At 44.9% G+C, this 13,700-nt stretch overlaps 1 protein-coding gene across 1 annotated transcript in view; it reads left to right on the forward strand.

Annotated features, from left to right (window-relative positions):
* Window positions 1–13,700, forward strand: part of SHANK3 (SH3 and multiple ankyrin repeat domains 3) — a 385,152-nt gene that overhangs the window by 103,314 nt on the left and 268,138 nt on the right. The window lies entirely within an intron of this gene.

The raw sequence follows: 13,700 nt of genomic DNA on the forward strand, positions 1-13,700 counted from the left end.
GGCAAGGTCTGCTTTGCCTAGAGGCTGCTGCTCTCCAGGGAGCTTTGCTCTGGGGATTGAGGATAATCCCATTTGCCTGCTCTCTGGTTTAATGTAAAAATGTTTATTTCCAGGTGTCCTGGTTTTGGCTGGGATAGAGTTAATTTTCTTTCTAGTAGCTGGTATAGTGTTATGTTTTGGATTTAGTATGAGAAGAATGTTGATAACACACTGACATTTTCAGTTGTTGCTAAGTAGTGTTTATACTAACTCAAGGATTTTTCAGCTCCTCATGCCCAGCCAGCAAGAAGGCTGGAGGAGCACAAGAAGTTCTCCCAACTTCTGGGACACAGCTGGGACAGCTGACCCAAACTGGCCAAAGGGGTATCCCATACCGTGTGACCTCATGTCCAGTATATAAACTGGGGGGAGTTGGCCTGGAGGGGGGGAATCACTGCACGGGAACTAACTGGGCATCGGTTGGTGAGCGGTGAGCAATTGCATTGTGTGTTGCTTGTTTTGTATGTTCCAATCCTTTTATTAGTATTGTCATTTTATTATTGTTATTGTTATCATTATTAGTTTCTTCCTTTCTGTTCTATTGAACTGTTCTTATCTCAACCCACGAGTTTTACCTTTTTCCTTCCAATTCTCTCCCCCATCCCGCTGGGGGGGATGTGATTGAGCGGCTGTGTGGTGCTTAGTTGCTGGCTACAGTTAAACCATGACACCAGGGAAGGGCTTCTTGCAGGAAACTGCTCCTCCTTTTTGAGATGAGCTGAACTTTTGAAATCAAGAGATGGAGAAAGGGCAATCATACTGCTTTGGGCATTTGCAGGACATGGGGTGGTGTAGCAGGTGGTGGAGGGAGGCAGATGGCTCCTGCTCTGACTTTGCTTGTGTCCTGCACAGTCCTGGTGGCTCTTAATGAGGGAAGAATAGTGTTTGTCTCTTCCTTTTTGAAGTAGTGCGACTAATTGGAAGTTTCTGTTCCAGAGAATGAAAACTGTTGTTGGTAATCCACTCAGTTTGTTTATTGGCAAATCGAAACCAGAATTTGATACTAGTGTGATGTGCTCCCTTCAGTTCCCAGCTTTCAAAGAGAAACTCTCTGACTCCCTGCTTGGATTGCTTCATGAAGTCACTGTCTGCTGCAAAGTCTGGCACTTTCTCCTGTATCGTCTTTGTGTGGCCATGGTAATGAGGTGCTGCCTTTCTATGATGGAGTTTCAGCACAGCAGAGGAAAGCTGAGCCTGTACGAGGGAGTGTGTGCTGCCCCACAGTTCTGTGGCTACTGGGAGCTCATGTAAATACCTCTGCTGCTGCATGGCTATTTAGTCAGTTTACTGCACATACCTCCTGTTAATTTGATTGCTACTGTTAATCAGATAGCTTGGTGTCAGTGGCCTGAGATGACTCAAGATAGCAGTAAGTAATTTAGAGGGTTTAGAAGTTGTAATCTACTTGGTTATCTTCCCTGAGGCAAATCAGCACGCTCGTTGCCTGGGGTGGTGTGCCACCTCTTGCTGTGTTGAGTTCCTCCTGCCTGACCTCCACTTGGAGCCCAGTGCATGGCTTGTGTGGTGGGGCAGGAGTGCCTGGAGCAGTCTCACCTCTTTGTGGCTGGTAGCAGGTTTCAGGGAGGAGTGCAAGAGCAAGGTGGGTTTATGGTGAGAGTTTTACCAGAGTATCTTCCCAGCTTCTGGCAATCTGCATCCCTGTTTTCCTGAGGCAGGTTTGTACCTGCATCTCTCTTCAGTTGCTCTTAGCTGGCTTTTCATCCATAAATTGTCTAAGAGTCCCCTGTGCAGATGCAGTCCTTCCCAAAGCTCCCCAGCCTTATCCAAATACATTCTTCTCACAGAAGGATGGAGATGACATTTTTCAGGTAGGATATTGCATACTCAAAATGCACTGGATGAAAAGAAAGTTGGGGTTTTGCTTGGTTGGGTTTTTTTCCTTCCAGCTGCTTTAGCAGTATCATTGATCAGAAACAAAGTGCTGGCAAAGCACTAGTTCTCTCTCAAACCTCCCATGTGCCTTGAGGTGCTCACTGACTGGCCTTGGGGTGTTGGCTGCTGGAGCATGCCGTGGGTCAGGAGCCTGCAAAGGGAAGGACAGGCACTCGTGCTGGGACTGTGAAAACTGGCAGTTGCTGTTGTTGATGTGGTGAACCCACCATCCTATTTAAACAACAGGAAGGTACCCAGCGGAGGACTAGAATGTGTGGACAGGCCCATGGGTAGGCAGTTGTGCAAACAGCGTGAATGGTGGCTGAGTCAGTGGTGTCTGCCCTCCCACCAGTGATTTGTGCTGGATCCCAGGGAGCTGAAAACTTGTATTCGTAAGTTTAAGTTCATGATGGCAACATTAGGCAATGTTTTGTCTCTTAGGAGGGTGAAGACTTGTCTGTAGGTCTTGTTCTTCAAGAGGTGCTTTTTTATATTGTGATAAGGTTACCCACCATCACTACTTCAGTCTTTCTCTTGCATGGGACTATTGATAGCTCAAAGTCCTCCAGGTCAGCTTGTCTATGGCTTCTTGCAGTTTTTATGAAAGTATTAAAAGCTAGCTGCTGTTCAATTGCAGTATTTTGGGTTTGTCTTTTCCCTTTCCTTAATTTCAGGTTGACAGAGTGACTGCAGAAGAGAAGACCTTTCAAATTCTGTGAATGACAGTGTCCCTCTCTGAGCATATAAATCACATTATTTGACTTGGAAATGAAATTACCTTTGCAAGCTGAACTTCATCAGAATGATGTTCCACACCTGGTGTTGTAGACAAACCATGTGAAACAGCCTTCCTCTGTCACACTGGGGTTCGACATCCAGCTGATGAGAAATTGTTTGATGGGGTCTTCCTTAACAAGTGTGCAACCCTCTGCTCTTGCAAAAGTCACTGTCCTCATGGCTCTAATCCAGCTTGCTATCTATCAAGACCTCCAGGGTCTTTTCTGCTGAAGTACTCCCCAGTCTGTGTCCTTGCTAAAGCTGCTTCTTTCCTGGACACAGGACTTTGCATTTGTCCTTTTTCAGTTTCCTGGGAGTCTTGCTGGCCTATTTCTCCAGCCTGCCCAGGTCCGTCTGGATGGCAGCCCTGCCCTTGTGGATGTTGACCATTCCCCTCAGTTTGGTGTTACCTGCAAACTCCACCTGTCACTGGCTATCGGGTAGAGAATGACCCATTAACAGCCACTCTCTGAGCCTGGCCATCCAACTAGTTTTTTCCCATCTAGCTGTCCACCCATCCATAGTGTAATGTTCTAATTTCTATACAGATAAAGATGAGACATGGAAGGTTCCATCTGTCTTACTTCCCTGTGTCCTCTGAGATAACTGCTGGTTTTCCTACCTCTGTATCAAAGAGGTTGGGCCATCTGTGCCGCTCCTGTCCCTCAGCAGTCTGCCTTGTGTGGGGCTGGGGATTTGCTGCCACTGCAGGAACCCTGCTCTCCTCCACATGGAGATTTCTCTGTAAGCAGCAGGAGAATCCTAAAATGCTGCTGTTCGGTAGCAGTACCAGTTTGTTTCTGCTACCTGTGCCTGTGCATCTCTTTCCCCATCAGTCCCAGCTGCTCTGTGTGATTGGTGTGAACTGGGTAAGACTCTGCCTTAGCTGGGTTAAGTCCTTTGGTTTCTTATCACCTGGCTAGTCTCTGCCAGTGCATCGATCTTGCTTTCCTTTTCTTCCCTGGTTTTCATATCTCTTAAGGACTCACTTAATTGTTTTCTTTCTCAGGAGCCCAGTACTCTGATGGGATTAAACCAGGTCACATGCTGGCAACCCTGCATTTTGAACCTCTGGGTCATTTTTTCACCTTTTGTTTTATAGAAGTAGCTTTTCCAGTTGCCCTTACCCCTGCATAAAAGGTAGGAGAAGTCCAGGTCCTTATGGTCAGGTCATCACCTGCTTTGCACTGTATTTTTCAGTGGCCTGTTAGAGATGCCAGCATTTTCCTTCTAAGAAGCATCCAAGTTTTATCTTGTTCACAATGTTAAATTCCCAGGTTTTTTTCCCAAACCTCACATCTCTGATGTGGAGTCTGAACTTTGTGTTCTCAATGTCAAGGTGGATCTTTCTAGTCTGGAAAGTTTTGGAGGTTCCTTATGCTGCCCCTGTATGTTCCTGGAAGGTCTGTGGGTCAACCACAATAGCCGTATCACAGACTTTGCTGTAATTGGCTATAGTGGAGGCTCCAGCCCTAATCAGAGGAGTGCTTTCAGTGCCCAATTAACTTCAGAATCACTTGTTGAATATCTCCAGCCTTGATATTTCTGGTGTGGACACCTGGAGCTTGGCCCCTGCCTTTCCTAGGTGCTGTTTACTGCAGCATCTCAGAGTTGACGTGGTGTTGGTGGAGCAGTTCGCAGCTGGTGCACACAGGAAGGAATTCAGGACCCCTCTGCAGCAAGGGTGCAGCTGCCTCGGTGTCATTTGCAGTGCACACGTACATGCAGGCTGGGTGAGAAGTTGCAGTTTCTCAAGCAGCCTCGTCCACGTGTAGGCTTATTGTGCACCTGCCTTTCCCAGAGCCTGCTGAGGCACTGACTTCTTCCTCTGAGATGGAAGAGGATCTGAAATGACAACGGGCATGCTGTACCTTTTGTGCTCGGTCTTGGAAGGAGAGAGGTGATGGCGATGAGCTTAAGCTCCTGTGGTAGTTCAAAGGGAAACAAATGGTGTATTGGGGGGTTTCTAGTTCACACCTGTGTTTACATGGGTGTAGAGTCACTGGTAAGTCATCATTCTTTCTGCATGTGGTCTTCCAATCCTCCTTTCCCAGCAGTAATGGAAGATACTTTACCACACCTTTGATGTGCCTTTTCTGGATGGAGGCTTCTCATCTGTGTTTTCCACAAATCATGTTGCTTGGCCAAAGTCAAAGGTGGCTTCTCCCTTGTCTCCTCAGCAACGTTTCTGATGTCCAGGCTGTGGCCTTCAGGGCTGATCCATCTGAGGCCCCAGTGCTGTTGGTGCCTGAGTGCTGCTTCTAATACCAAAATCATGCCATATAAGAAAAACTACCTGTAAAACACAGCTTGGTTGTATGGTGTAACTATTTGTCTCTATTTGATTTCCACTCTGCTTTGGTATAAATGTGTGAGTGTGTTATAAATATAACTTTTACAGCCAATAAAGATGGCTATGAGGACCTATCAAAATGTGAACTCGGCACTGGAAGTTGTAATTATCAAGAGATAATAATTCAGTGTTATTTATTGGAAAAAATCCCCTCATAATTTTCTTTCATATTGATCTAAAGGTTTGCTTACATATGTGAGCAGGTGACTCTGGTATCAAGCTGAAACTAAACACAGATCGTGATTCTTTCCTGTCAAACTTATATGTCAACAGAGCTATGGGATCTTTTGTGTTAGCTCATCCCAAACATGTCTGATATAGGTTTTAGAAGTGCAGACAAGTTTCTTAATGATCAGTAAATGTCAATTTTGTACAAATTTCTTTGTCCTCTGATAACTCATGGTTGAACTTTTCCCTTTATACATATACAGGCTTATATGCAGAATGTAAAAATAGTATGCAAGTAGTTGCTTCAAATTTCTTCTAATTTCACTGAAATATAACAGTCAGAGCTGCTACTTTTCTGTCAAAAATTTGTCTGTCCTTTAGATTGCTGCATTTTTTGTGATATCCCTTCCTCCCCTCCCCTACCAATTCTTCTAAACAGGTTTTTGTGGTGGGTGGCTTTATTGGTTTGGGGTTTGGTTTTGGTTTGTGTGTTTTTTTTTTTTTTTTTTTTTTTGTAGGTAATCATGCTATATGTAAACAAAGTTTCTTGTTATGATTAGTACGGGCTTCGTTGATGTAGAGCTGCTCTGGCTGTGGTGCATTCAGTCACTTGTGCTGGCATCTGTAACTGGCAAGACTCACCTTGGCCATGCAAGTCAAGCATGTGTCAGAGGTTTTAGTCAGCCTTTAACTTGAGCACTGCAGATGAACGTTGGGCTTGACATAAGGAAACCATTGCCTGAATCAGGGGCAATGTAGGGAGATCACCTCTCTGCAGAGCCGAGGTGGTGCTTGGGGTTGGTGATGGTCAGATGGAGGGCAGGGGATGCGCTGGCTGGCAGAGATGCCCACGTTGCCACTGGGCAGCGGCGCAGGGATGGGCGGCAGCATCTCACGTGGGGAGCTGAGGTCCCCCTCTGGGCATGGGTGCAATTCATCCCTCAAACGTGTTGCAGAGCAGGATGTGTGTCTCAGTATCACAGCTTAATTTCTTTCCTAGCTCATGGGGTATAAGGTACTTATAGTTTTGCATGTAAAATTAGTAGCATTGTAAAACCGCAGAATCAGAGAGGCGGGGAGGGGCCGCAGAGGTGTCCAGCACCAGCCGTGTGGAAGGCAGTGCCCGTCAGCACGGGCTGCTCAGGGCTGTGGCTGGATGAGTGCTGAGGGTCTCCAAGGCCAGAGACACCACGGCCTCTCGGGGCCCCGGTCCGTGTTCGACCTCCCTCCGGTGAAGGGCTTTTCCTGGCACAAAGGGAGGACATCCCTGGCCGCAGCTTGTGCCTCTCATCCCGTCCTGTCACCTCCGAGAGAAGCCTGGCTCCGTCCTCTCTCCCCACCCGTCAGCGAACTGCAGGCTGCAGTAGGGTCTCCCCTTCACCTTCTCCTCTCTGGGCTGAGCAAACCCCATGCTCAGCCTCTCCTCCAACCTCATGTGCTCCAGCCCCAACCTTCCCGAGGCCCCCACGGGACCCGCCACACTACTTCAATGTCCGTCCTGCGCTGGTGAGCCCAGTCTGGCCCCAGTATGCCGACAGGTCTCGCCAGTGCTGAGCAATGGGCAGCAATCCCTGCCCTCGCCCTGCCGGCTGCCCTTGGGCCAGGATGGGCTCATAACCAGCCACCAGCTGGACTCCGTATGGCCCATCACCACCCTTTGAGCCAGGTGGTCCAGGCAGCTTTCCACCTACTTCGTTGTCCACCTGCCCAAACCATGCCTGTCCCACTTTGTAATAAGGATGCTGTGGGCGACCACACTGAACACCTCCCTAAGCCCAGGGTTGACAACCTTTCCTGTGCTCCCCTCGTTCTGAGCCAGCTGCACCATTGGCAAAGGCAGTAGAATGGTGGGATTGAGAAGGAACCTGAGAGGTCATTTTTTTTGGCTCTTCTGCCCCTCCCCAGGATCAGCTCTGCCTGAAGGTGTTATGCCTGGTGTTTGCTCACCTGCTCGTGAGCCCCCCTGTGCTGGGCGCTGGCTGCAGCCTCCCGAGGCAGTCTGCTCCTGCGCTTATAGCTGTCTGCACTCTCAGAAAGCATTTTCTGACATCTAACCTGAATCTTTCTTATTGAATTTTAAGCCCATTACTTTTCCATGGTTATTGAGAACAGATTATTTTTGTCCTCGCTGCAGCTGCCTTCTTTCTGTTTTCACAATCAGATCACCCCTTCCCCACCTGATCTTCTGTTCTCTGGGTTGAATATCCCAGAGCACACAGGCTTTCCTGCAGAGACCTTGAAAGCATAATCCGATCAGTACTATTGATTTACTCTGGATTCTCCCCATATCTTTTATTTAACTCTGTTCCTAAAAGTAGCCCTCTCCAGCTGAAACCCAACCTGTTTAGCACAGAGCGGAGGGGTTACATCACATGTGTTGGAGGTGAGGCTGCTAATTGTAAATCCTGGTATGTTTTCCCTTTTCTGCCACAACGTGACTTTGTTGACTCATTTTCAGCTTGTGATCCTGCAGCCCTCAGATCTTCAGCAGGACTGCTGCCTGCTGTCTCCTAGCCCGCGTTTGTGCCTGGTGTTGCAGACTCGCTGAGCCGCCTGGACCGGAGAGACCTGGGGATGTCTCTCCTCCTGCTCAGACAGGCCAGCCCCATGGCTGCTGAGGGTGCTCAGGGCCTTTGCCGGTCAGGCTTGGGAAGCCCCCACACCTGGAGCGCTCCCACCTTGGGGCTTGTTCCCATACCCAGACATTCTCCTGGTGAAGAGTCTTTTCATTATGCCCAGGCAAAATTTCCCTCATTGCACCTTGTGCCCATTGACTCTTGTTCTTTGTACGCTTGGAGAAGAGGCTGGCTCCAGCTTCTGTAATCCCTGTACATAAACTGTCATGATATTTGTCTCTATTGACTAACACTCCCCCCCCCCCGCCCCCCGCCACCTATTTCTTGAGTTTCCAACAATCATTTCAATTCTAATCCTCTAATGACTTTGCATCTCCTTCCAGCTTGGTCTCATCTAGGAATTTAATAAGCATATTCTGCACTCTGTCATCCAGGTTGCTAATGAAAAAATTGAATAGTACTGAACTTGGGGTAGGGTCCTGTGAAATCCATTTAGCATACATTTTTAGTCTGACAGTCATGAATTAGTTTTCTGATCAGTTTTTCATCACTTGGCAGGAGTTTCAGCAAGATTTAATTTCTGTTGTTTCTGAGAATGTCATATAAGGCTGTCAAAATTTTTGCAGAAGACAGCTATTTGGTATCTCTAGTTTCTTTGCTCCTCACAAAGCCTGGCCTGCTGCCCTCTCTTCTAAGTAACTTGAATCCCTTAAGTTTGGTTTGCTCTTTACAAATTGCTGTTGTCGGTCGTCTCTATTTGCTATCTGCTTTGCCCAGCATTTTTCTGGACAATAAAATTAAGTTGCCTGGTCTATAGTGCAGTGTTCCTTTCCTTGCCATGCATTTAAAGCTGGTTGTAACTTCCCTTCTTTTGCAGGCATCTGAGAACTGTCATGGATGATCAGAGTTTGCTACTAATGCCCGAGATTGCTCCTAGCAGGTTTTTGGCAGCATGACTCAGCTTGTGGTCTGCAGATCTCTGGTGCTTTGTCGAAAAGTAAAGGCGATTCATAAATTGATTGCAGAACCAGGCACAAAGGCAGAAAATGCCCCCAATACTGTGTGTCACTTCTATGAGGTCCAACTGATCTGCTGATTTGGTGATATTTGCTGCAGGATCGCAGCCAATTGTGGAGTAAAAAGCTCAAGCAAAAAGACAGCAAAAGCTTTGGCGTTCGTGGTACTAAAGCTTTTCCGCCCCGCCGACGTGCTGGTGCGCTGGATCGGCTCTTGCTGAGAGCGCATTGTAACTTGCTTTCCTGTGGCCCTGCTGTTCTTTGCATACCTTGCTTGTTGTATCCCATTTTGTACCTTGACCTTTCTCAACCTCTTTTGCATCTGTCACATGTATAATTGGGCCTTACAACACTTTGAATGGTCCTCCTTAAATCCTTGAAGATTTACACTTTGATGTTATCTTAACATACCATTTGTATTGGCTTTTTGGTACAATACAAACAGGTTGTTAGATGTATTTTCTTCAAAGATTTGTATCTTGTTGCTTTAAAATAGGCATCATGGTCTGAACTCTGCAATTTGCAGTCATGTTGCCCAGGCAACAGAATATTCTCAAATGGAGTGATTTTGTTAAAGAATGTCTTCAGTTAACTGTGATTTTTCTAATTTAAATTAAATTTTAGCTGACAGTGTTTGGATTTCTGACTTATTAATGACATCATATCTTGTGATGTCATAGAAATTAATAAATTTAATTCTACTTATGTAGATTATAAGTGTTCAGTGTTAAGAATACTTGGAAGGAAATGATAAAGCTAGTTGATATTTTCCAGTTTAGTTAGCTTAGCAGTAAACTCTTGCTAGCTAGCTGCCATTGTTCCTCAACATGTGTAAAACATAAACAACATCTGCTGTTTGACGTGTTTTAAAGACTTAGTCCTAACCAATGCCAAAAATTTTAGCTGATGTGAGAATGTCTATAGCATTATTTTTATTAATAAGCTCCATATTTTTCTTGTCGTCACTACAATGGTAACCTTGTCCTCCTCCATCTGTTCTCTCTTGTCAAACATTTGGATTGTAAGGGTTGTGGGTTTTTGTAAGTGTGTGCAGAGCCTACTGATTTTGCTTTCTAGCTCTACTATAGTAGAAATTAAAATAATTTATGGAGGTGTGGAGTTCCTGTTGGCACTTGGAGTGGTTATTCAACCTGTTATGTATTAAAAACGCAGCACATCTTCCTCAAACTTACTTGCATTTGCTATCTGACTGGGGAAAACATTTTTTTATTTTGGCATTCAAAAGTGTGTTTGTTAACTTTTAACATTACAATTGATTAAAGTTTGGGACCTCTTAGGAATCTATTATCTGTGCTTAGTCTCTTTGTCCTTAATGATCAGGTAACATAGTAACCCAGCGTCTTCTAACTTTTCTTATACTTCGTATTAATTAAAACCTTGCTTATAATCCAGATTTTAAAAGTGTACTTTGTGACGAAAATAAACTATTAGTGATTGTAATACCTATTTGTCTCTTTTTAGAGTGATGATGTTTTCCACAGGTGAGATTGGCACCTCCAGGTTTGACTGTGGAGCTGAGCTGGGCTCAACACCTTTTGGGGTGCTCGGTGACTGTCCCCACCACCCTGCTTGCTTCTCCAGGTACAGAAGAGGTGTTGCCTCTGCAGTGCTCAGCTTTTCTGATGGGCCAAGTATGTAATAAGCCTTGTTTTGGTATGGGTGACTTCTCTCATTTTTTAATCATCGTGTCTCTTTAGGCCTACTAGGAATTACAGGTAAAGCGACCTCCTCCTCTTCCTCCTGAAAATAAAAATTCATTAACCCTCTGGAGTGCAAACTCGGTCTTGATTCAGGGCTGGAAATACCGGTGGGGGGTGCAGGCAAACCCATCCTCCCTGGTCCCGGGGCTGGGACACACGGCTCCGTGGGCTCAGCAGGGCTGCTGGGTCTGTGCTTCTCGCGCACACGTGGTGGAGTCTGCCACCTCTCTTCATAAGCTGTTTAATTACCCGCACTGCTAGAAGTCATCTTTTACCTCAGTGTTGCTCTGCCTAATTTAATCATCCTGTTATTAGCTCTTGTGTGTGTTGCAGTAATTGGAAAGCCTTGCAGTTGGACTTCCTCCCCATACCTTAGCACTTACGTACAGTGATCACCTTATCTCCATTGAGAAGTAGAATAGTTTGATCTCCTTTAACTTTCACATTTTAAAGGCTTTTACAGCTACTGGATTGCTTTTGTGTCCATCATACAAATCTTCCTCTGTTCTTATGTTCGTCTTGACCTTGGCTCTAGGAGTGACCCAGTACATCCGTACGGGTCCCGCTCCACCAGCATACAGAGCTCATGACTGCATTCATGCATATTTCTAATTGATACTTTCAATTAGTCTTCATGGCTACCATTATTATTCTGAGAGTTTATGCTGAAGTTTGTCCCTGCTTTGTGTCCCTGCTTTCTGAGATGATTTCACCTCCTGCAGTGAGCGGTGTGCTGTGCCCTCATTCACAGCCTGGCTGCTCTCGGGCTCCCATTCTGCTGCACCAGTGCCCTGTTATCCCACCAGACTTTGTGCGCCTTCAGTTTTACCCTCAGCATTGATACCTTAGGCTGGGTGGTCATTGCTAGTACACTGTAGTTGGCTTGGACCAAGAACCTGGGCAATACCATTGAGTAATGTCCTGCTTGATATCTCTATATTAACAAATAAATTTTGAGCAAGATAAATTATATATAACAAATTATACACACACGCATGTAAATGTGTCTCTCTCCTGGACGCAATCTAGATATACTGTTATGGAGAAAGGTAGATGTGTCATATTGTACATTTCTGGGCACAAACGTCTTGAATGGAGGTCAAGATACCACTTTTTCTACCTACTCTGAGTAGGCAATCACCTGTGGAAATGTTTGTCAAACCCTATGTTCAGTCAAAGTAGATTTTTCTCAGTGCTGCTCTGTGTGGAGAAAATAAGAAATTTGTTCTCAGGTTTTAATCAGTTTGGGGGGGGCAAAGTAAATGTATTTCTTTGTCCTTCCAACAGTGGACTGGTGGGATAATTGATCACCAACTTTTTGTAATACTCTTTTAAGATTTAAGGTGAGCAAACTCACTTGTGTCAGTCTTTCCTCTGTGGTCAAGAATTCCAAGTGTCTTTTCCAACTTGTTGCTTTCAATTTGTTTACCTCCTTCTTAAAGATCTTTGTCCCCAGACTGGACATATCAGTCCAAATGGATCCTTGCCATCTTGTTAATATCTCCTAGAATTAAATTTGTCTCTATACAGTGTCACCATTTTCTTGACTTGTGTTTAGTTTGGGGTTACCACTGTTACCACACATTTTCTGCTTTACGATGCCTCGCTGGTTATTCTCCATATTTATGCACTTGATTTCTCCATTCCAAGTGTAACAGTTTGTGCTAGACCTTACTGGGTTTCATCTTTCTGATTTCAGACATCATTGCTTCTGTCAGCCAGACTCATAAACTTGTCAATCAAACTCTCTATATTATGCTTTTTTCTTTTAACAAGATTTACTTTCCCAAAATTAGGGAAGTTATGAGTAAAACAAGAATAAAATCTAATTAGAGTCTATGGTGTCAAAACTGGCATAAGGTATGCAGGAGAAAATAATTCAGAAAAGCATTCTAAATGCTAAATATGCATCAGTATTCTTAATGTACCATACATGGCCTCTGTGAAGATTTTACAAAATAAACTAGCCTAATGTGAGTATATGTAATGCTTCTTATGCTATATTACTCATAAAATATTGTGATACTTTTGAAAATGTTTCGAATGGTAAGAAAGTTAATCAGATGAGAAAAAGCTGCAGTAGCGAATGAAAAAAAGATAGGAGTATAAACCCAGGTATGGGCAAAAAAAAAGGAATTGTGAAGCAAAGAGAAGGGAAAAAGGTGTGAATAATCATAACTGAAAATATGAAGACAAATTCTGGCTTCTTGGTAGAAAAGAACCAGGAAAGAAACTGGAGGAAAATAGGAAAGAGAGGAAAAGGGGAGTTCATTTTTAACAAAGTTAAAATGGCTTTTTGCTTTGAATGAAATGAGGGAAATGACAGAGCACACTTTTCTCCTAGCAGTGTTTCCACTCTAATCTAGAATTTAGCCCTTTCTTGGATAGAATAGAACTTTTTTTATTTTGAGAGAGTTTGGTGTGCTCAGATGAAGGTGGGACATGCAGAGAAGTCCCTCCAGCGTGAGCAGCCAGCATCACACAAGCCGTGGTGCCAGAAGAGCCTGGAGAGGCTGACCATGCTGCAGAGCTGCTGGTGACCTGGGCAGGGGCAGGCGCTGATGCTGCCGGCTGTCCGGAGGGGCTGATGGTGACGTGGCAGCTGGTGGTGGGACAAATGCTCATTTTGCCTCGTGTCCCTGGGACTGATGCCAGGCGGCTCAGCCCGTAGTTTCTAAGGTCAGTGCTTTTGATAATTTTAAGTGTTTAAAACCACTGACAGTTCTCCTGTTCCCTGGAATTTCTCTAATTTTCCAAGACCCAATATTTTAATGGGTATGGAAAGTTCCTCTACTCCTTTTTTTGAAGACCTTCTGTAACTTACCAGGACTTGCCTATTTGAATATTATGTTTAGCAAATGCTGCCTGCTGTCTTCCTTTGTTATAGCTGGGAGGCTTCTGTTCTGTACACCCTGTCATCTGGGAAGGATGCATTTTCCCATTCCTACTAAGCACCTGCCTTCTTACCTATTCTGTGTTGCTGTCTACAATTGTATCATCTGTGTCCATGATGGGCCCAGGGCAGACCTGTGCCTTTTCTTCTTTGTGATAGATTTAAAATGTTTTTTCCTGGTAGACTACTGGTTTATTTAGCTTCTCTTATCAATCATAATATAGTTGGGCACTGGGCTTCCCATTGCTGGAGTAAAAGATTGCA

Source organism: Buteo buteo, chromosome 4 (genome assembly GCF_964188355.1).
Source record: "Buteo buteo chromosome 4, bButBut1.hap1.1, whole genome shotgun sequence".
Classification (NCBI taxonomy): Eukaryota; Metazoa; Chordata; class Aves; order Accipitriformes; family Accipitridae; genus Buteo; species Buteo buteo.